Source organism: Thermobia domestica, chromosome 15 (assembly GCF_964235325.1).
Source record: "Thermobia domestica chromosome 15, izTheDome1.hap1.1, whole genome shotgun sequence".
NCBI lineage: Eukaryota > Metazoa > Arthropoda > Insecta > Zygentoma > Lepismatidae > Thermobia > Thermobia domestica.
Window position 1 is genome coordinate 145,655,749 of NC_137468.1, and position 24,542 is coordinate 145,680,290.

At 34.7% G+C, this 24,542-nt stretch overlaps 1 protein-coding gene across 2 annotated transcripts in view; it reads left to right on the top strand.

Moving 5' to 3' along the window:
* LOC145671914 (uncharacterized) overlaps positions 1-24,542 on the top strand; it is a 611,327-nt gene that overhangs the window by 13,275 nt on the left and 573,510 nt on the right. Inside the window, exon 1 of one of the 2 annotated variants that reach the window (XM_081741124.1) lies at positions 21,030-21,133. The exons of the other annotated variant lie outside the window; for it this stretch is intronic. The gene's annotated coding sequence lies outside the window, so the exon portion shown is untranslated. Of the gene's footprint in view, positions 1-21,029; positions 21,134-24,542 lie in introns of those variants that run through there. 2 annotated transcript variants of the gene reach the window in all.

Genomic DNA, 24,542 nt, shown 5'->3' on the forward strand with positions numbered 1-24,542 from the left:
GTGAGCTTTCGTAGGTGCACCTCTGAATCGAGTAGCAAACATTTCAACAACAGCGCGAAAAGAATTGGCTAACGGCTCACACATACTGACCACAGTGCTTTCACTGTGCGCAACTCATCACGTGGTAGAACTTTCCCTTCCATGTTCTGGCTCGCTGACTAGCTTCGGGCCAAAAGTCATAGCTGTTTCGAAAATAATCTGCCTATAACTACGTCTTAATTGATGTCTTAATGAATAACGGAATGTTATTGTGCATTCCTGTTGGGAGTGACAGTAAGAAAGAGAGAGACAGAGTTAAACAGAAGGAACTTGGAAATAGGAACGAAGCTGAGATATTCTTTCAATACATGATATGTATTGGTAGCGACATTTTAGGTGGCATGGTGAGTGCAAGTCATTGGGGTACTAAAATGTATGTCTATTATTCAAGAGTGAATTGCTAATTTTTCATTTGCTAAGAAAATTGATTAATTGAAGGTATTACAGTCACCTCAGAAAATTATGTATAAGATAATGTATAAATTATTTAAAAAAATTGAGAGTGATGAACGTTGTGTATGAGAACGTTAATAACACTATTCAAGTTGTCGGTGTTGAACACTATACAAGTATTTCTCAATGGCAGCAATCTTTGTTGTCGGTGGAGTGCCAATTTTTGCATTTGCAAGCGTGTGCGAAAACTACAGTGGCTCAGTACGTATAAATCAGATGAACACCAAAGAAAAATGAATGTTTAGAGAAGAGAGGTACATACTCTTGCTTCTAAATAAATATACAGGGTTGCAAACCAATACATGAAATCACCAGAAACATACAGAAACTTACACTTTTAAAGGGCTGTATGTTGGAATGGCATAAAGTGAGGGGTCCATAAGTTTTGTGCTACATACTATTGCATGTAAAGAGGCTTCAGAAATATCCTTAGCTATGATACTACTGGCACCGTAGATTTATGAGGGTCCGAAAGTTGAGGATTTGATTTTGATGGGAAGTTTTGGGACGTAATATCTCAGGAGGAAAAAGTGCTAAAAAAATTGCTGCTTAAGCCATAAAGTAGTTCTCTATGTGACTAAACTATTTGAAAAAATCAGGACTGATATTACATGGAGAAAAAGTGAGGATATAGTAAAAAAAGCGAAGAAAGCATGAAAGGTCGTTGTCCAAAATATTTAAATGTTTGGATATTTTTCTTGCGCGATCTCGAAAACTACGCATGGTTCAGCAATTAGGCCTGCTTTCGTTTGCGTTCAGCTTTGCAAAAGCTTGCGAGTAGCGTTTGTTAAGTCTTTCTAACTCCATGATCTTTTTCACGTCTATATAGGAGAGCGGGTTAGCTTCCCCTTGCATACACGACACCCATCCTCTAACTGGATCGCGGTATTAAGACACTCAATGTATCATAAAAGATACGGAAGGTAATATGTTCACAAGGTTGCTTTACATCTATCTATCCTATATTACTTTGCTGATAGATCGAGTTGAGTTGATTTTGAGTTTAACGTTAGACGATGAAGATGATCGTTGAACTAGAAAGACTTAACAAACGCCACTCGCAAGCTTTTGCACAACTGAACGCAAACGAAAGTGGGCCTAATTGCTGAACCATGAGTCGTTTTCGAGATTTAGTATGAAAAATACCCATACATTTAATTTTTTCTGGGCAACAACCATCGTCACGCACATGCTTTCTTCGCGTTTTTATCATGCCCTCACTTTTTTCTCCATGTAATATCGGTCCTGATGTTTTTCAAATACTTTAGTCACATGGAGAATTACTTTGTGGCCTAAGCAGCAATTTTTAGCACTTTGCCCTCCTGAGATATTAATCTCCAAAACTCATAAATCTCAACTTTCGGACCCTCATAAATCTACGGTGCCAGAAGTATCATTGCTGTAGATATTTCTGCTGACTCTTTACGTGCAATAGTATTCAGCACAAGACTTATGCCATTCCAATATACAGCCCCTTTAAAAGTGTAATTTTCTGTACTTTTTCTGGTGAATTCACATATTGGTTTGCAACGCTGCATATTAATTTAGAATCAAGAGTATATATATGCTTCGCGTCTCTCCGAATGTCTCTCCTCTAAACATTCGTTTTTGTTTGGTGTTCGTCTCATTCGTACGTCCTGAGCAACTATATTTTCGTACAAACTTGCAAATGCAAAAAATGGCACTACACTGACAACAAAGATGGCCGCCATTTAACAACACTTGTAGATACAACCTGAATAACGTTATTGACGTCATATACAAGAGTCATCACACTCAATTTTTTATAGTTTTCGGAGATGGTCGAGCAACCACTCTCATCATTTTTGGACCACTTCTCATGGATTGATCCAGGAGTGAAATTTGTAGATCAATATCTCATGAACAATTCATATCTATTCTATAATATATTTCTATTATATTGGTAACCAAACCAATAAGTAGGGTCTATATATTTTTTTTTGTTTTTATCATTTACTGTTTTCAAAAAAATCTTTTTACAAAGGTACTCATTTATAGAAGTGGATGAAATCTTTATATTTTTAATTAATTAATTAACTAATTAATTAATTTACTTATTTATTTACTTTTTTGAATTAGGCCACTTGACATCCGAGGTCCATATAAACCATACGAAAGCAATACATTTTACTTGGTGGTAGTAAAGAAAATTAGCTTCAATTTTCTCATCATTATTGTTCTGGACGATTTGGCACATTATGCTGCTAACAGATACGCACAACCCATTTTCGCTGATTCTTCGCGCCAAGTAAACTTTGTGGTGGACAAATACTGCATTTGTGAGTTTTCTCAGGGTTCTCCTGCTTCCTTCAAATTTCTTTATTCCACCATTTCCTTCATTTCTCATCATCACTGCCTCCTTTAGCCTAAACGGCATATACGTGGGACGTAAAACTTAGATTTCATTTAATTTCTTTTCCATTTCCTTTAACCGCTGCTCGGATAATAAAACTTTTGTGCCGTAGATTTTGAAATAACAGGATTGTGGTTTTGTTCTCTGTGTATCTCTTTTTCAATAAAGGAAAGAAAAACTGCAGCTAATTATAGGAGAGGATTTTCGATTTCCTTACTTTTTATCTGCTTGTGGTTACTTTCAAAAACAATACAAATTGCCACTATGCAGTAAATGGCTGGAAAAGATCTTTCTAAAGGAATTGGAAGTGTGTGAGCTGTTGTCAAGAGAATATGAAATACATAATATATTAGTTATTGCGTAGGCAAGAAATATTGATCTGGGAAACAGCTTTTACTTTGTTTTTTTCTTTCTTCGTCGTCTTTTGTAGTCATGTTACCATGGATTATTGACATGCACTGTAAATGCGAACAATGTAATCGATAACAACCTTGAATGGAAGTAGATACTAATTAGCAGGTTATATTACAGTGTGCTTACTTGACACATCCTAATATATGGGAAAAAGGATGCACAATCGATAACCGGATTTTTAAAATTAATCCGTGTAGGAAATGCGCTGCATATCGTCTGTTACTTTTCACACAATGTTAAGTTTCCATGGAAATAGTTTTTGTAATGGTGGTAACCAAGTCCAGACCGAGGGATTGATTGAAATTCAGAGTTCCTTTTCAGTACTGATGCCGTATGAAAAGCGATTTATTTTTACAAATGAAATTCCTACAACTATGCAGGTTTGTAGCCGAGGTAAATGTCTCTACGAAGATATCGAACACGGAATCTCGTACATGGAAAATACAACCTTTTATCAATCCTCCAAAACAGACTCCGTACAAAGCATTGGTTCCTGGCTACTCTAGGATATGACAACAAGCGTTCTAGCATCGAAAATATTTTTAGCAATATTTTTTAATAAACAAAATATTGCTTCAAGTTATTTCTAATCGAATTAAGTAGGGTTTGGTTTACAAGTAGCATGTGGGGCGCTGTTAGGATTATAATTATGCGTAGGAATGCACACGAGACAAGATTTGTGACTGTCTCGTCTCGAAAATGTGCTGTAAAAGTGGTCTCGACTCGAAAAATGTATACTTCTCTCTATTGAAAGAGCCATGTCTCGACTCGAATTTAGTCAGGTAAATCCTGTCTCGACTCGTCTCGTGCGCATCCCTAATTATGTGCGTTCCTGTTGAGAAAAAATAAACAATACTCATAGATACTATCTGGTATTTAAAGTGTATTATTTTACATGTAGAACACATACCTCAGCATCAATTAATATTGACAATGAGTGACACAGCTTTTAGTGCCGTAAAAATTTATTTTAACGAAAACTAGGCATGAGAATTTCCTCTGAAACATTATACTGTTTAAGTTCGATGCTATTTATCAATTGATATACAGGGTATTTCAAAACAACACCGACAACGTTTGGGAGGTGATTCCTGACACCAATATAAGACGAAAAGTATAGACCAACCTCGATGCACAAATGCTTCCTTTCAGAGTTTTAAACTGCCGAAAACATGAAAAAATGAACTTTAAAAGTCCACAGCTCTAAAACCATGGGACATACCGTAGTCGGGTCAAGACTTCACTTAGGAACTAATATGTACAATATGCAAAAATACATGTTTCACAATCCTGCATTACTCACATAATAATTTTAATAGGGGGAGTTTGTCTACGGGCATATAATTTGGAGTACTCACCAACTACTTCTATAAAAATTGTTGCGAAAGCAGCGCAGTATTCTGAAACATGGATATTTAGATAAGGCATATACTAGTTCTTAAGTGAAGTTTTGACCCGACTACAGTAGGTTCCGTAGTATTGGAGCTATGAACTTTTAAATTTCATTTTTTATGTTTTCAGCAGCCTATAAGTCCAAAAGGATGCATTTGTGCACCCAGGTTGGTCTATAATTTTCGTCTTAACTTGGTGTCAGGAGTCACCTCCCGAACGTTATCGGTGTTGTTTTGAAATACCCTGTTTGTCCCATTTTAGACAATATTATAGTAAAATAAAATTAATAATTACTCGTATATTGTAAGGATCCCCACCTTTCGGTATGTATTACTTCTTCAAACATATGTTATAACTGTAAAACACGTGCTATTGTTTATGAAGTAGACGATACGAAAAGAAAAAGGAAGAAGCCGACGTGGTGGAATCCGAATACGGACGAATCACCTAGAAATCACCTATAAAAGAAGATCAGAAGAGGACAAAATTATCTGTTGACCACTGATCACTTAGCCTACAACACTCACTCCTGACGTCGCATTGGACAAAATAGTTTTCCTACCCATATAGTATCCGGTAGCTGCATTGGGCGAAAGAGATTCCTAATCACAACCCACCTCTGGGGGCTACTTTGGCCGATGGAGGATCCCTATCAACGGTCTCCCATAGTTGTAGAGATCCCTTTATAGAAACCTAGATTCTTCATTGGGCAAATGGCTTATCTATTCATACCAAATTCCAATCTTCATTAACCGAAGCCAGTTTACATGTGCTGAGATCTATTATTGAAACACTTATTTTGTATCATTACAATATCAAAATATCGCTTATTGCAGTTGTGTACTAGATCCTTACAAGATGTATCCGCACACCGTACGGAATGTGAGGCTATGTACGTTTTCTATCTTCCTCATCTTGAGATCTTTATTAATTTTTAATACCCAGTACTTCTCCTACTTCTCACTATTAACAACAATATGTAGAAAAACGGCTTGTTCAAACGATATACTAAATATGGTTTCCAATATTTTCAGAACACCTTTTAAGTTGACATACATTCCTTGATCGCCAAAATATGTTATTTTGTGTACTTTTCCCCGAATATATTAGATTTGATACAGTTTTAAAAAAAACAGTATACACAGCAAAACATGGTGCTATTAATACAATTCCATTTTAACACAGAGAAGGAGTCCAAGCATAACTACCACTTTAGCTTATTATTTCAAGACCAAGGAAAATATATTGAGGTATAATACAGGACTAGTATTACTGATTTGAGACAGAGTCAATGTTGAATACTGTTAAATTACACAATAATGTTAATTTTACTGTGTGAAAGTAACACTGCGGCGGTATTAAAAAAGGTTACGTGAGGGAACGGAGACAAACTGAATTAGGAACAATGTCACATTGCTCTTCAATATAAATTCTGTGATGTTAGTAACACACACTAGCTCAGATGATAAACACAGACCACTGAAATATAATTGTTGGTAACCATATTTATTTATGAATTATAAGCGAAACTTTTTATTTGCTACGAACCATGACATAGTAAAGAATCACAACCACTTGAAGAAAACTTGTATCAGAGAGAGACATTTTCAATTTAAGTTCTAGTGTGCACATTACTTTGAAGGATAATGCATATTACAGTACATACTATTATATATATTCTGCCATGTTCGCTGGGTCCAATATTATCTGCACAATGAACGAAACGATATAAATCCAAAAATCCGTCTCTTCTTACAATTACCACCATTTCTTTTCTTACATCACCTGTTCCCTATCTTTGAAGGAACTGTAATTGTACACATAGAGCAAAAGAACTTCAATAAAAATTTTCATTACGTCTTTTGAAATTTCAGGATGGTTCGGTTTTCAAAGGATACATATCTATTCAATTTAGAAATCAGAAAATCTAAAATTTCATACTCAAAAATTATTTCGAAACATTCCGTCGGGGTTTCCATTCGCACAACCACGAAATGTTGCGAAATGTGCTTCAGGAAAGAAACTTCCGGAAGCGTGAACGTCTTCATATGTCCAAATATTTGCCTTTATTCTCTTTCTTTTAGAATTCTTTGATTAAACATTGTTGGTGACTCATCTAAATGTTCCATACCAATTCGGGTAATTTCTCTGAAAACAGTTTCACCGTATCGATAAATCCACTGCCATCTTTCCTACCGACCGTTCATCAGAAAGGCGTTAAATTCCCGGGGTCAAGATATATACCTTGTGTCTTGAACAGAGTCGTCTGATCCAAGGATATCAAGCATTGTTTGAAGTGTAAAACCTCTGTAACAAAAGGAAAGATACAAGTACGTATAGTTACCAATAGCTGTAGTAGCAAAATCAATAATAATAATAATAATAATAATAATAATAATAATAATAATAATAATAATAATAATAATAATAATAATAATAATAATAATAATAATAATAATAATAATGAAATATAAAGTAAAAAGAGTAGAGCAAGCCAACTAATTTACAAGAATATACAACCTGATCTAAATTGTTACTGTATATCTATACATTTTATTGCACTATCGATATTTCCACGTATTTAATTGCAAGATTGATATAGTTAACAAAAACGCCTAGTGTACGTACGATCACATTGGCTTGCAAAATCGATATAGCTATGAATAAGCACGCCCTAAATATTTTCAAGTGATTGAAATGTACGTAATGTAAAACTATTGCGTGCATTTTTGAAACGTAACCAATAGAAGAAAGTATGAAATTATAAGATACTTTGACCACGATGTCATTTTTCTTCTTCTTCTGGCACGCTCCGGACCGGATAATTGCGCCTTTTAGCATCCACTGCTGCCATGTTGAGATTATTTTGTTTGAACAGCGTTGATAATACTTTTGTCCGAGCAAGTAACTCGTAAAATGTCAAAAAGCTACTAACAACACGCTACAAAAGACTAATTTTGATAGATACTACCCACTGTGTTCAATATGATCACGTACGGCACAAATAGGAACAATGCATGATTAGCAACAAATCTTGGTAAAACCCTTAGTTGTCATAACAATATGTTAAATATTATTAAGCGATATTAACGATCGTTAACGAAGCAATAGTCAACTTTCTAGTCTAGAGGCTAGCGGGTGCGCCTTCGTTATTTCGGATTTGATGTTCAGTGGAGAGCATTGAAGTTGTAATGCACTACAGTGGCTTGGACCCTCCCGGCTTTGTTTCATAGTATCTCGGTTTCCATTCCCTGCAGGAAAGCATTGTAATTTGTACACATTAATAGAGGAATCGGATTCCATCTCAAATTGTAGGTCTACGTCTCAAATAACCTCGGCTGAAGTTCGATAAATAAAAAAGAATAGACAATCTGTTATTAAACATATAAACCTATCTATTGTCATGAATTCCACGAACAAAAATTTCTTATTTATTCGTTAGTACTTAACCCTTAACTACTAAATTGAAAAGAAAGTTGCACTAATACTTTGGTGGGGTCTGTGAGACCCCATCACAAGAATAACATATGCTAATTCAAAAATTTAATTTTTGTTTCAATACAACTTACATGCGTGTCAATTAAGGTACGATAGACCTTACAAACAGGTGAAGTGCTACTTTGGACAAACTGGCAAATGCATAAACTGTATTTCAAACAAAAGAATCTCTCACACTGCACACACGAGAATTGTTTTTCTGTCTCTTTCTCGAGGATACAGCTGGAAACACCCTTTTCTCATTCGGGTTGTCTACTATAATTTGTAGCATGGCGTCAGAGATGTATAATTGCCATTGCCTAATACGTCGCTGACACGGGTATTCTTTGCAGCTCCCTTAACTCCTGGCAACCTAATCATTGTGTTGTGGGCACTTGTACGCTCCTGTGGAGGGAGCGTTCTGTTCTACTTGAACGTTTAGTTTTCTCAATAGAAATGAGCTGTAGAATGTGCAGCCACACCATCTTCTTGCTCACTGATCTTAGTTTCCTCTTAAGCAGATGCTTCATCACATTCAACAATGCCATCAGATATTTCCGGCGAAGACGTTAATTCATCTTTACTTACATCACTGTCTGTTACGTCATCCACCAGAAGTTGAATTTCATCATCCGTCAAAAACGTAGTCCTGACCATTGCGCATCCATTGAAGTACACTTTCCGAAAATATAACACACATAGGTGCCAGAATCTTTCTCGGAAAATTGTCACTGGTCACAAGAAAAAAAAAAAAAAACTTACGTTTACACTCTGTGAGGTTTCATAGACCCATTTGCAAATATAATTACAGTAGAGCGTCGATTATCCGAAGTAATTGGGGGACATGGGTGTTCGGAAAACTGGTTTGTTCGGATAATCGAACTGTACTGTACCGTACTGTACTTCTACAGCCAGTGCCAAACTGACAGAAGTGTGCTGATTGTTGAAACACAGCGACTGGCGGCTTGGCCGGTCAGCAGCGCCTTATGAAGGCCCCATTAAGTGCAATGTTCCGCCAGCGGTGGCTCAGTGCGGCGACTACTGTGGGAAACTTGGTTTGGGAGTGAGGGGGATGATGGACGGTAGGATGGGAGAGTAAGAGGTGCGAGCGAGTACACAGTTCGATTAAGCGGTCGTTCGGTTGACCGACGTTCGGATAATCGACGCTCTACTGTATATCACTTTTGGGAAATACGTTATTGCGTAGAAGCAACTTGGGATCAATTTCTTTTTATCAGTTCGATACAAGATATAGACATAGATAATTTTAATTTCTTAGGCAAAGGAAATGTAAATGTAGAACACTAGAAATGTAATGGGAAGTATTTCTCCGTTTGTTGTGACGTAGCATTAATATTTGTTTTAACATTATTTCACAATTGAAGTAAATAGCCGCTGCCTATGGTGCCGAAAATATATTCCAAAGAAAACGCTTTTTGCTACTATGTATCTTAATTGCTCTAGCCGGAAGTTGTAATGGATTTCCATCCCTTCTGATTTTAGTAGAGACTTAAGGAAAGAGAGAGAGGGAGAGAGAGGGAGATGAAATGCATTGTTGGAAAGCTTAATTGATTGGAGGAGATTATTTGTTTCAAACTACATGCAAGATTTTCTGAGAGAATACAGACAAATTATTCTCCCATCGAAATAAAGAGAAGCTATAACTTGTACTTTGATAGAATACTGAGGTAAATGTTTGCAAAATTTACGTTAATTAATAAAATATTAAATAATTGCACTATCTGGAAAATTGACAAAGGAAAACCAACAACCTGCATCTATATTGCTTGCAATGAAATAAAAGAGAAGTTAGCCTTCATTCTGAAGACACATTTACGAAATCATAACAGATATATGCATAAGATGTTGCGTATATATGTACTCCCATGCGCAAAAAATATTGCGCGTATACTGTAACTCACGATTTTTCGCAATTATTCCATTTTCCTTATGTTTATGGGTAAAATTCAGTTATTAGTATGTGGAGATAATAGAAAGCAATCCATCTAAGGAGATATTTCCAAAAAATATAATAAAATAATAAAAATATAAGCAAAAAACAAAATTATGTTCGGTTTTGTGTATACTGGCAATAATGTTTTCGAGGGATTTTTTGCAGTAGCACAGCACGATTGCAGAGGGAATAACTTTACTTGAATGAAGGAACTGGAAAGTGGACTAATATATTGCATTTATTGGCTTAAATCTAGGGTGTAAATTGTCTACCAAATATAAATTAGCTTCTGTAACCAAGATGTTATACGGAAGTATAGAAACAAAGAGAAAACTGTTGTCTTAAGTTTGGAAGTGACATGCTCTATAGCCATGAGCATTTATTTGTTAAGAAAAAGACAGGCAACAAAAGGTAGTCTGTGTGGTCAAGTGGGTAGAGTGGCCGACTAGTAATTCTTATATTGTTTTGACACCAGATCGAATCCCATGCGATCCCATCCAATTTTTTCTTTAAAAAACATTGTAGAAAGTGTATAATTTTTATGTTAATAAGAACCGAAACAATATAATAATGAAATAACTTTTTGTTTTTTCTGATGACATATTTATTTAGAATTAGTGTATTATTACTAATAGCGATTGTTTTCAGTTTATGGTATGATATGGTTAATCATTCCCTCTCCGTCAGCAGAAGTAACTTCAACTCACTGCGAGTGTCTGTGAGTCAGGAACAGTAAAAAAAACAAAACATGCGTGACCTGCTGCCTTACACACAGCGTGGCGAACACAGTCACAGCGATAGCTCGTTGTCATGAAGAAAAAAAAAAGCTGATGTTAAATTACTGTTCTAGTGTTTCAGTGTGTGTGTTTCTTTTTAGAGTATTGACTCTCTCTCTCTCTCCTTTTGTTTCATATCCACAAGTGCAACAAATGCAATCATAAGTCTGTGTAAGGAAATAAAGGATGCTTTCTTTAAACAAAACTAAATTAAGAGCTCTATTTGTGAGGAACACGAATGCTTCCAAAAGATGCCATGGGTATTAATTATAATCATACCAAATTATACAGTAGCGTGTAAAACTGATAATAAAATGATGTAACATGCATAAGTTTTTTTTTCTAGCGTGACAACACATTAAACATAACAAATTAAATTTTTGGGATTACAAATTATCACCTTACGTGTCGGTATAGGCCTATTCGTTTTCACAGTCGAGCGACGAAAGAAGAAAGTGTGGTGATAGTTATAAAAACCGAATACCAGATTTCAATGAATTCAAGCTACAATGCTCCTACATATCGAAAAAATTATTTTTCGATGTCTGTCCATCTATTCGTCTCTCGGTTCGTCACGCTTTTACATGCACTCAAATAGAGGCCATACTGTTCAACGTATCTGGACCGAATTCTAGACATAACGTTTTAATAACATACTATCTTTCGAATTTTATATCCTTCGACACCTAAAAGTAAGGGTAATTTACTGAAGGATTAAAATTTAAAATAATTCAATTTTCTCAAGAAAAAAAAGCTGTGACGATTTTATTTACTTTTTATAAATATATATTTTATTAACAAATATCCACCGTATATGAATATTTTTTCTGAGAAAATATATATGGTGTAATTTACTGTATGGTATGCGTTCTTTTTCCACAATTTTCTCAACCACATTTCATAAATAAACGTATTATTAATAACCTAACAATATGACAACTCGTTCGAAGGAGTAGTTTACTCTTAGGGTGAGCTTTCCCCCGATGGTTTTCCCATTAATGCCTCAGGCAATTTTGTTCATATTTCGTAAAGAAATGTTTCATTAATAAACTAAGATACAGCATAAATCGTTTATTCCGTTAACATACAGAAGAAGTGGTTTTCTCAAGGGTTGAATTTTTTTTTTTTTTTTTTTGACAATTTTCTCAGTAATAACTGAGACAAATTTCTTCTAATTTCAGTAAAAATATTGTCTGTAATTCTCTTACAATATGCATAACTCGCTTGTTCCGGAAAGAAAAATCCAAAAGAGAGAGTTTACTTTGACAGTGAAATTTTTCCCGACGATTTGCTTAAAAATTATTCGATATACTGTCAAAATTACAGATAGAAGAGTTTACCTTTGGGGGTAAGCTTTTAACGATGACCTTCCTAAAAACAACTCAGGAGAGTTTGTTGTTCATATTTTATAAATACATGTTACATAAATAACCTAGCTATATGGTATAATTCCCTCATCCGGAAAATCTAGAAGTGGTATAATACTTTTGACAGTAAGTTTTACCCTGCGATTTTCTCAAGAACGACTCAGGCGATTGTGTTCGTATTTCATAAATAAATGTTTTATGAAAACACTAACAATATAGCATAGCTTGTTTGTCCTGAAAAGATCCACAAAGGATAATTTATTCTTGGGGTGACTTTTTTCATGATTTTCTCAGAAATTACTCAGACGCTTTTGCTTATAGTTCGCATACAATTATATCCTTAATAATTCTAGTATATGGATCAAGTTATTTCTAACCAAAATATGACCAATGGGTACTTTACTTTTGGGCCTGAAGTTTCTTCTAGCAAAGTTTTCCAAAATGTTATTTTATTCGCAATTTCCCAAATAAATGTTTCAATAATAGTTGCAGCCTAACACGAGTCAGTGTAAGAAATTCAACCGAGAAAGTACAGTGCGTTTGCTCCGTACCCTTTCTTAAATGTATTTTTAATGTTACACCTAGTCACAATTTTCCGAACAAAATCGAAACCTCTTTTTAAATGTGCCTTGTTGTGGTCAAATGGTTCAAGTGCATTGGTTCTGGATTTGATTTCCAGTGAGAGCTAGTATATTTTCGTCCAAGAGATGTTACACGTTTCTTTAAAGTGTTTAAATAAGGCTAACCAAGCTAATCAACAAAGAAATAATACAATGTTACGAAATTATCGTAGAAACATTGTTAATATTAGGTACCGGTAGGTGCGACTGAAATGTCCAAACGATGATTGTCAATTCCAAAGGTAAAAAAGTGAAAAATACAATGCCAGGTTAATCAGTGGCCTCTAGGTAAAGCTATCCTACTAACATAAGAAGTGATTGAGACGCCAAAAAATGTTGTAATCGCTGGAAGACATGTTAGGAGAATACAGAGGTGAGAGAGAGTTTAATACTGCGAATCATGGATAGTCTTCACTTTCGTTTGAGGGCGAATATTGAAGTCCGTAGGCCTACATAGGTTTGCATTGAAATGAACATTCTTTGTTTTCGGCCGGCGGGAGCTCAGGTGGTTCAGATTCCACTTTAATCAGTAGGTCCACGTCTCATATAGCCTCGCTGCTGAAAGAGACGATAAACTCAAAATCGCATCACACATCTTTGTTTTCGCCTTTGTTTTAGCCCATAAATGTCTCTGTTCATGAGCTCCTTAGTGGATATGAGGTTAGCGCATGCGCCTTTGGAAGACACGGCTTCGATTCCCGGCGAGAGCTCACGTGGTTTAGAGTCCACGTTAATCAGTAGGCCGAAGTCTCATATAGCTTCGTTGCTGAACGAGACGATAAACTGAAACTCAATGTCTTTGTTCATAAATTTCTTTGTGTATGGTTTTGCATATACGTGGCATGGATATTAAATTTTGATTTCTACGCCATATGTATCTAATTACATACACACCTATAAAACGAACACAACAAACTTGGAATATCTACATTGTTTGCGTATGGAAAATCATCACGTTCTGCTGCACAGGAGAGCCGTGTGTATGGAATTCCATACACGTGGCAATCAACCTATTAAGAAATGAATAATAATAATAATAATAATAATAATAATAATAATAATAATAATAATAATAATAATAATAATAATAATAAACAGAAAACGATACGATCATTTACATAATTTATAAACATAAGTTAACATTTAATAAGCATATAACTGCAATGGAATTAAGTTGTTTCTCTCTCTCCCTTAACGCAACAGCCCTTATTGTGCTAAGGCGTAGAAGAGAACTTGTAGCACTCACGATTTGGGGCGGTGTGCGTTCAGAACATCGGATCCCTTTGTTGTTAGTCCTAGCTTTCTAGACGGATGCAGTTATTCCCGATAGAATATACAAGCAAATAGACTTTTGCATTATCCCTCAATGTGATACTTGTGGTTGCTTAACCGTATACAGACAGCTGTCCATAGAAGAATCGTTGATAATAATAATAATAATAATAATAATAATAATAATAATAATAATAATAATAATAATAATAATAATAATAAATAACAGAAACTCGACAAATATTCTTGCAAATAATAGGAAACAGTTTGCGTCACACTGTTCACTTTGCTAGACACACCAGTGTGCCGCGTTATACCAATTGTGCCACACTGGAATATAGGGTATGGCTTTTTAATTTTTTCCAACTATTCCAACTGTTTCAATTGAAATGGATCTATAACAATAAGAGAGTGAATTTAGTCTTCTTACCCTTCGATTTAGAAATAAGGTTTGCGAGAATTTCATAAAAGAATAATATACTCAGAATTGTATATAGTAGTTTGTTTTATTCGAAATTACATACTTCCTACGACTGTTTTTTGATTGAAATGATTTGAAATGAAACCTTTAAGTTTTACGTCCCACGTTATGCCGGCTAGGCTAAAGGAGACAGTGATGATAAGAAATGAATGAAATGGTCGAATGAAGAAAGTGGGATAAAACGGGAGAACCCCGAGAAAACTCACGCACACAGCGTCCAGCACAAGGTTCACTTGGCGCGAGCATAGATCGAACCAAGGACTCCATGCACAAGAGGAGAACGCTCTACCACTGAAACACCGTGGCCTCTGAAATTGCCTAAAGGAGAAAGGGACTACTTTATGAAAACTTGATGACAAACACATTTGTTAAAAAATACATGCTTTTCGTGAAATATTGCTTATAGACATGGGCGGATTAAGGCTTTTGGGGACCTAGAGCCGACTATTTTAAGGGGGCCCTATGTTAAGAATAGTTCCAGTGCATAAATTTTCTTTGCTGCCTTCCACAGCCTCATAGGTTTATGGAACTACAGAGAACTATGCTGTAATATTTGAATGTGCTCCAAGTTAAATCCATTATTAACAATTAAATAATTGCATTCATTATTAACAGTTAAATGCTGCTGATGGAAAGACTTAAATCTAGCGATACCGCGAGCGTAACGAGCGGAAAAAAATTAGCATCGGTCTGGAGCCTATAATATAAGTTGATTACTATATTTTACTGTTAAACAGAGGGATTTTAAAGAGCCCTCTGAGCTTGGGGTCCCGAAGCCTGGGCTCCATTGGCTCCGCCCTTAATCCGCTAATGCCTATAGATTATAAATTAAAGGGGACGGGCAGGGTCCGTTCTAAAAATTCCGGCCCGTGCAGACCGCTAGCCCCTGTGTATATGCTATCTTTGGAAATACAGTAGAGTTTTGTTTATCCGACATAAAACAGACAGGCAGAATGCCGGATAATATGGGTGTGTTAAGGAAAGACCTATTAAGAGTCAAACTATGATATAATTTTACATATTACTCATCTAATAATCATGTTTTGCAAGAAACAAATATAATGCATTGACTCAGGGACGTATCCAGCGTGAGGTCCTGGAAGCTGTCCTTTTCCAAACCTCAAACACTTTTTAATAAACCTACTTTTTCCTTTTGAGGTTCTTTTATATCAGATTACTTTGAGTCAGTGTTCAAACTGTGGGCAATGAGTTGTTATAATTCTAACAAGTAACACTTCCCCAGTGTAACACTCCGATTTTGATAAAATTTGTCAGGTAGATACTACACATAAAGTAAACAAATAAGTGCTTTTTTATTTTTTGCGGGAAAACGGTTTTAGGGGGCAAAAGCCCTCACCCAAAATTTTGAAAGTTGACGCCCGAAAGGCAAAAACAAGTGGACCAAAGTGCACGAAATTGTGCACAGATATTGCAGACGTAAAATTAGGGAATACGTATTTTGTATTTTCCTGGAAAAAACGGTTAGGTGGGGCACAGACACCTCCAAACCTTTGATCATGAAATATCAAAAGTGCTAGTAACATGTAAGATGTGTGTAAAGGACATGAAGAATTGCAACGACACTTTGTGTATGAACAATACGCAAAAAATAAACGAATACGGTTTTTGTTTATTTTCTGCGGAAAAACGGTTTTAGGGGGCAAAAGCCCTCACCCAAAATTTTGAAAGTTGACGCCCGAAAGGCAAAAACAAGTGGACCAAAGTGAACGAAATTGTGCACAGATATTGCAGACGTAAAATTAGGGAATACGTATTTTGTATTTTCCTGGAAAAAACGGTTAGGTGGGGCACAGACACCTCCAAACCTTTGATCATGAAATATCAAAAGTGCTAGTAACATGTAAGATGTGTGTAAAGGACATGAAGAATTGCAACGACACTTTGTGTATGAACAATACGCAAAAAATAAACGAATACGGTTTTTGTTTATTTTCTGCGGAAAAACGGTTCTAGGGGGAAAAACCCAAAATTTTGAAAGTTGACACCTGAAAGGTAAGAAAAAGTGAACCGAAGTGAACGAAATTGTTCATAGATATTTTAGACGAAAAATGAGAGAATACGGGTTTCGTATTTTCCTGGAAAAAACGGTTAGGTGGGGCACAGACTCCTCCAAACCTTTGATCATGAAATAACAAAAGTGCTAATAACAGTATGTCAGAAGTGCCCAAATTTACATGAAGAATTGGAACAAAACTTTGTGTTAGGACAATAAGCAAAAAAATAAACAAATACGGCTTTTTTTATTTCCTGTGAAAAAAAACGGTCTTAGGGGGCAAAAGGTCCTACCCAGAATTTTGAAATTTGACGCCCGAAAGGGAAGAAGAAATCGACCGAACTGAATGAAATTGTTCACAAATGTAGAGGTAAGATGAGGGAATACGTGTTTCGTATTTTCCTGAAAAGAAAAATACTGTTGAGTGGACCGTGGTGTTGAGTGTCGGAAGGAGTGGACCAAAGCCAATGAAATTGTCTATAGATATTGGATATGATAAATAAAGCCTCTCCTGTTTCACAAGTGTCTCCATCAGATTTATTCAAATTTGGCAGATCAACAACAATCACAAACAGTATAGCGTATTTTATAGTATTTCACGAGGCAACTTTAACCCTTACAATGATTTTCCGCATAAACAAAAACACGTGCCGATTAATTTCCTGTTTGCTGTTGATGTGCCAAAATTGATAGGGACATCTTAAAAACACGAAAGTCCTTATTTTACATACAGTCTATACAATATCTACACACAATTTCATTTGCTTCGGTCCACACCTTCCTGCACTTTTACGGTAATATTTTTTTTTCGGAGTGGCTCTAGGCTCCAACACTGTTTTTCCGTACAAATTAAAACACATTTCATTTATTGTTTTGCAAATTGTCCCTATACGAAGTTTCGTTGCAATTCTCCATACTTTTAGGAACTTCTGACGTATACTTATTTGCACTTTTGATATTTCGCAATAACCAACTAAGAAGATCCGTGCCCCAATCAACCGTTTTTTTTTTTTTTTTTTTCAGGAAAATACGAAACACAATTACCTCAATTTACGTCTAGAATATGTGTGCACGATTTCATCCAATTCAGTGCACTTCTTGTTGCCTTTTTGGCCTTAAATTTCAAAATTTTGGGTGGGGAATTCTTCCCTCTAAAACTATTTTTTCGCAGAAAAAATACCGTATTCGTTTTTTTTTTTTTTTTTGTATTGTCCCTACACAATGTGTCGTTCCAATTCTTCATGTAAATTTGGGCACTTCTGACATACTGTAATTAGCACTTTTGATATTTCACGATCAAAGTTTTGGAGGGGTCTGTGTCCCACCCAAACGTTTTTCTTTTCTTTTTTCCAGGAAAATACAAAACCCGTATTCCCTCATTTTACGTCTACAATATTTGGGCACAATTTCTTTCATTTAGATTCACTTTTTCTTGCCTTTCGGGCATCAACATTCAAAATTTTGGATGGGGGCTTTTGCCCCCAAAAGCCATTTTTTCGCCAGAAAATCAAAAAAACAGGTATTCGTTTAGTTTTTGCGTATCGTATATACACAAAGTGTCGTTGGAATTCTTCGTCCTTTACACACATCTGACATATTGTTACTACCAATTTTGATATTTCGTGATCAAAGGTTTGGAGGAGTCTGTGCCCCACCTAACCGTTTTTTCCAGGAAAATACAAAACACGTATTCCTTCATTTTACGTCTGCCATATCTGTGCACAATTTCGTTCACTTTGGTCCACTTGTATTTGCCTTTCGGGCGTCAATTTTCAAAATTTTGGGTGGGGGCTTTTGCCCCCTAAAATCGTTTTTCCGCAGAAAAAAAGAAACATGTATTCGTTTATTTTGTGTAGTATCTACCTGCCAAATTTTATCAAAATCGGAGTGTTACTTGTAAGAATATACCGTAATGCCATTGAAACCAGGTGAAATTAAAGCACACTTTTAAATGGGATTATAATTTCGTTTCCGTTTTGTTTATAACATTACTGTATTAGAACGCTACACTCATAGCCATTTGCTATTTTTTTATGTGATATACGTAGCAGACAGTTTTCCTTACATGTCTCTAGAAAATATTTTTTGATTTCGTTTGTGTTACAATGCAGTTTGACCGGTTCATAAATGAAAAGTAAGAAACGTTTAAGAGAAATACAGAACTGTCGCATTATTATTATTATTATTATTATTATTATTATTATTATTATTATTATTATTATTATTATTATTATTATTATTATTGATATTTTTGAAACATTAGAATTACATGCTTACGAGAATTCGTGTTGGGCCCCCTCCGAAAAGAAAAGCAGGATACGTGCCTGCACTGAATGATAAACGTATGAGTCATGGTATAGACGGGCGTGCTAGGCGATCGAGTCCGGAGCATCGAAAACAGACCACAACTTGCAGTTCTTCTTGCCAATTGATGCTGCTTTTTACCTGCTATGATATGTCGGATAATAATGTGGAATAAACGAAGGTCGAGACCATGGCGTATTGGTGTTTCATGCACCTAAACCTGTAAAATATTTGTGCCGAAAACATCTTTCACTCACTAGCTAAATTTGTGGGTATGATCGCACATCTTCCCTTATAAAGTATAGTCTTATAAAGAATATATATAGCATGCTAAAAACCTAAAGACCAAATTCAATAATTTTCTATAGTTTTCTTTTTTAACAACGGGAAACTTGTCTAATTCATCACGATTAATCACTTTTGATACTAAGATGTCTGTTTCTGTCTATATATATTTTTCATACTTTATTGGAGACAATTTTTTTTCATGAAAAGAGGTTGATAAAAGAAGCTATACAACAGCATACACCAATTCTATATAAATACGTCATCAGAAAAAACAAAAAAGTTATTTCATTATTATATTGTTTCGGTTCTTATTAACATAAAAATTATACACTTTCTACAATGTTTTTTAAAGAAAAAATTGGATGGGATCGCATGGGATTCGATCTGGTGTCAAAACAATATAAGAATTACTAGTCGGCCACTCTATCCACTTTTTTTTTTTTTTTTTCTTTTATTATTTCACATGAATGTTAATAGTACAATGTTCAACACAGCATATCAGGAGAAGTAAATCACTTCAGAGAGAAAAATAAAAATACTACATTATTGTTGGACAAGCAAGATGCGTAAGAAATTTGCAAACTTTTTTGTCTCTATTTGAGTAGTTTCATTAAACAAATGCAATCTCCGAGTTATCCACTTGACCACACAGACTACCTTTTGTTGCCTGTCTTTTTCTTAACAAATAAATGCTCATGGCTATAGAGCATGTCACTTCCAAACTTAAGACAACAGTTTTCTCTTTGTTTCTATACTTCCGTATAACATCTTGGTTACAGAAGCTAATTTATATTTGGTAGACAATTTACACCCTAGATTTAAGCCAATAAATGCAATATATTAGTCCACTTTCCAGTTCCTTCATTCAAGTAAAGTTATTCCCTCTGCAATCGTGCTGTGCTACTGCAAAAAATCCCTCGAAAACATTATTGCCAGTATACACAAAACCGAACATAATTTTGTTTTTTGCTTATATTTTTATTATTTTATTATATTTTTTGGAAATATCTCCTTAGATGGATTGCTTTCTATTATCTCCACATACTAATAACTGAATTTTACCCATAAACATAAGGAAAATGGAATAATTGCGAAAAATCGTGAGTTACAGTATACGCGCAATATTTTTTGCGCATGGGAGTACATTCCTGCGATATACAGGAAAAAACAATTATCTTGAAACGTCCTTGTAATCTGTGAACAGTGGAGTTTTTGATAAAGTCTTCAACACTATTAGGTTAACAGTGTTGCCAATTCAATATAGAATTATGTTTATTTAAGTGGCATTGTCAATTAATTACGTATTTCGAATCTACATATTACATCGTTATTCAATGTTACAAAGTAAAGACGCTACAGAATCACAACATCCAAATTTTGTAGGCCTCTTCAAAAGTAATATCGCAACTGAGGTGTACGGGTGTAACTTATCGTTACAGTGATTAGAGAGAGAGAGAAAATCTTTCCATACCCCCTCCCAATCTTTCTTTTTTTCCATATAGATTTTTTTGTGTACTTAAGCATCAGCGCTTTGCCAAGGAAACAGAAATTTCAGTTAATAATTAAACGTAAAAGATTTGTAGCATCAAATTTTCTTTCTTTGGGATCATAATAGTACAGTTTATTATTTACAATATCCTTTATATTTATTAAGTTGAATTAATTACTAGCAAATGCTAGCAGTGATATTTTTTCTCCTCGTCACATCTGTCACAGGTGGATAGAAGAAATGTCATTGGTTAAATTTTAGCTTCCAGATTTCTAGAAGCTGGGAGGAAGAGATGTAGAAGCGTCTTTTCTTCATATATTGTGGTTGGATTAACACGCACAATTTGGCTATAGAAATTTTCAGTTTTAAAGTTGTCGGCATAAGATATTTTGTCAGATGAATAACTAAATCTCCAAACTGTAAGTAAAACAAATATGTTAAAATAATCCATATTTACAAATAACCAGGAGTAGTGTTTTGGGATCGCAAATTTCAGACTTCATTAAGTGAATAAGGGCAGTCATATTTGGAGGTTATTGAACATGACTAATTGTTGAACTAAAAGAAATTCTTCTGGTTTATTTTTTACTCTCGCTCACGCTTGATTCATGTATAACGGAAAGCAAATATAATTTCTTTCTTTCTTTCTTTATTTTTTTTTTTTGGATGTGACTCAAGTTCAAAATGGTAGGAAGTATTGTTTATGTGAAGTGTGAACACGTAGCCATGCGGGGCTAAAGAGGGTGTTGAGTGCCAAAAAAGGGGTGTAATGTAGCTGGCTAAGTTTTCATTTCCTCCTTCGGAACCTTCAGTTAATAGGTGAGTTTTGTGCTTTTTCTTAACATCAGAACATTATGGAATGAAATAGTAAGACCTTAACCTACACTCTCTCTCCCCATTTTCTAAAATTTTTGTCATTCAAAACTATTCAAAGATGGTTTTGACAATTTTTTTAACAATATCAAGAAATTTTAATCCCACCATCCATCGGAGATTAATAATTATTTGGTTGATGATATTTTATGTGTAGTGTATAAGTTTTGTAGTGTATATTTATTATTGCTTTGGTTGGGATACACACTAGTGATTATAATTGACTTATAATTATTTTGTTTATATATGATTAGCCCGTTGACTTAGTCACATCTTCTGTATTGAAATTTTAGTGCCGGGTTATTCTCGTGTTAGTAACCACTCTGAATTCGAATTTCCATATATATATATATATATATATATATATATATATATATATATATATATATATATATATATATATATATATATATATATATATATATATATACAGTATATAGTCTGGTTCGTACTGTGAGTTCCCATGCGTGTTTCTTCGCTGTGCGATGTTTCTTTGTCTCATGGGGATAGTGATAGACTGCATCATGGATAATTTAGTGATGGCGAAGGTATGTGAACTACTGTAATTTAGTGAGGGAATCCAGGTGTTCGAAAATTTTGATAACGAGTTATTGTGTGTATATTGAACATTCATTTTCGTTGGACAGAATGGTATTCGAGAGTGCTTAACGTGTCATTAAAAATTTTACCTGTTATTACGTAAATTTTAACTTTCAATAGTTAACTATTGCAGTAATTAAATCGCTTCGTTGTGCTTGGATAGTTTAGGATCCGTTCATAGTTGTAGATGTGGCGCTAGTAGCGTCGTATCCAAAGCTGATTGTTGATATACAGAACCAAATAATAGATAGCAAATACAAGGATATTTAACATAAGTTATTGATAGAAATTGCAGAAGATTTACTTAATAGTGTGCGTATCGGTTAGTTTTGTAGTGAATCTGTAATGCTTCGTTTATTGGAAGGCAAGCCTGAAATTTAATTAATACATTTAGAAGTAGTACGGTAAAATGTGAGGAGCTGAAAGTAGTAGGAATGATAAATAATATTAGTTTAGATGAATGGAACGGGAGTTTTCGTGGAGTATTTATATACAGTATATATATTATATGTATACAATACCCCGGTGGTATTGTGTACATATGACAACCTTTATTACAATACAAATAGTGGCATATATATATAGGCATATTATAGTATAAGATTATTGAGTCTATGGGCTATTTTGTGAATTGGTTGGTGTTTCATAGTAGGAGTACTTGAGAATTGATTAGTGATTATGAATATTAAGAATATAATAGAAACCCAACATATAAATATATAAGCCCAATAATGAATATACATATGAGAGGCCACTAGATCAAGTGAGTGAGTGTGTGAATGCGATCGGAGTCTCCCAGACCTATCGTCGAATATTATAATTTCGAAAAGCTAAATCATAAGATCGGGTTGAGTGGAAATTAGTCGCAACTAGGTGTGTAAGTGAAGGCGAATAGTGTAATAATATCGATGCGTATTGATATCTTGCGAAACTTCATAATACGTCCGTATATTATTTAGTAATGTTATTATACCACATATATTTATAATATTTCCAATAACGGGGAAGATTCGGTGAGGAAAAAGTAATACAGGTTAACACATCCTATAGATTTTTTTATTATTTCGGTATTTTCCAGGTTTTTTGTTTCATTGTTTTTTTTAAATATTAGAATTAAGTACTTTCTTCCTACTTTGTTTTCGTGTGAGAGGAAATTTTCATCTCCTTGTATACTTCATGGCATTTGTCATGGTTCCTTCGGGACAGAGCGATGTCGGGATGTGGGGGACATGTGTGTGAGCTCACAGTAGGAAAGTTTAACATTATTTTCCATCACCTATGGACTTGTACTATAACTATCCGATTTAATTTCAAGCTTTCCTCCGGACATGTAATTCATCTCTTATTGAAGTCTGCTGACATTCTGACTGCTTTGACAATAACGCTAATCTAATGTCAAATGTCGGGATGAAGAATTGATAAGGATGATGATTTAGAGAAAAAGAATATATTTACTTAGTTCATCTTTTATTATATTATTTATTTACTTACATTTTATTGAACTGGATTTTTTTTTTTTGAAAGTTTTCCTTTCTTTTGTCTCCTTTGCTTTTAACGAAGGTAACGAAGGTGGTAACGATGGTTGTTTGTTATATAGAATTTGTTTGTAAATTCCAATTCTGAAGGTCGTCTAGCGGAGACGGAATAACTAAGGCGCAGGTACTAAGGGGAAACTTTCTAACGGTGGTTCTCCTTCGTATCCCTGCTTGGTCACAGACTTCTAGCGGGTTTCAGGATAGTATAATCGGTCTGTAGTGTGACGACCGTACGTGTTTGGGGTTTATGTCTAATTGTTTTGGTTTAAGTCAACAAATGGTTGCAAGTTTTTATTATCTTCGACAACCTAAAATTGTTTGTTGTTTTTTCTTTTTGCTACTTCGATTCTTTTCCTTGTATCTCTGATCAACGATGACTCCAAGATGTTGATTATTCAAAATCTAAGAAGCTAGCGTTACTAGGAATGAAGAAAGGATAAATTATTTAAGTTACTTCATATTTTTATCGGCTTGGAGGCATTCAATGTTCGCTCTTTGAATTTTTTTCTTTCTTATCTCTTTCCTCGAACTACATTTTTTTTTGCCAGTTTGTATATTCCTTGATATAAGTAATTTTTTAATATTGATAATAGAGACATCTCTAACAAACGACATTTTACATCTATCTATCTATCTATCTATCTATATCTATATCTATATCAATATATATGGAAGTGCGTCGGGACCGTAATACGGCAAATTGTGGAGGCGTTAAAATATTAAATAATGCTTTTGGTAAAGTGGATACTTTCAAATATTTAGGATCAATATTAACAGACGAAAATCATATTCACGAAGAAATTAAATGTCGACTAAAAGC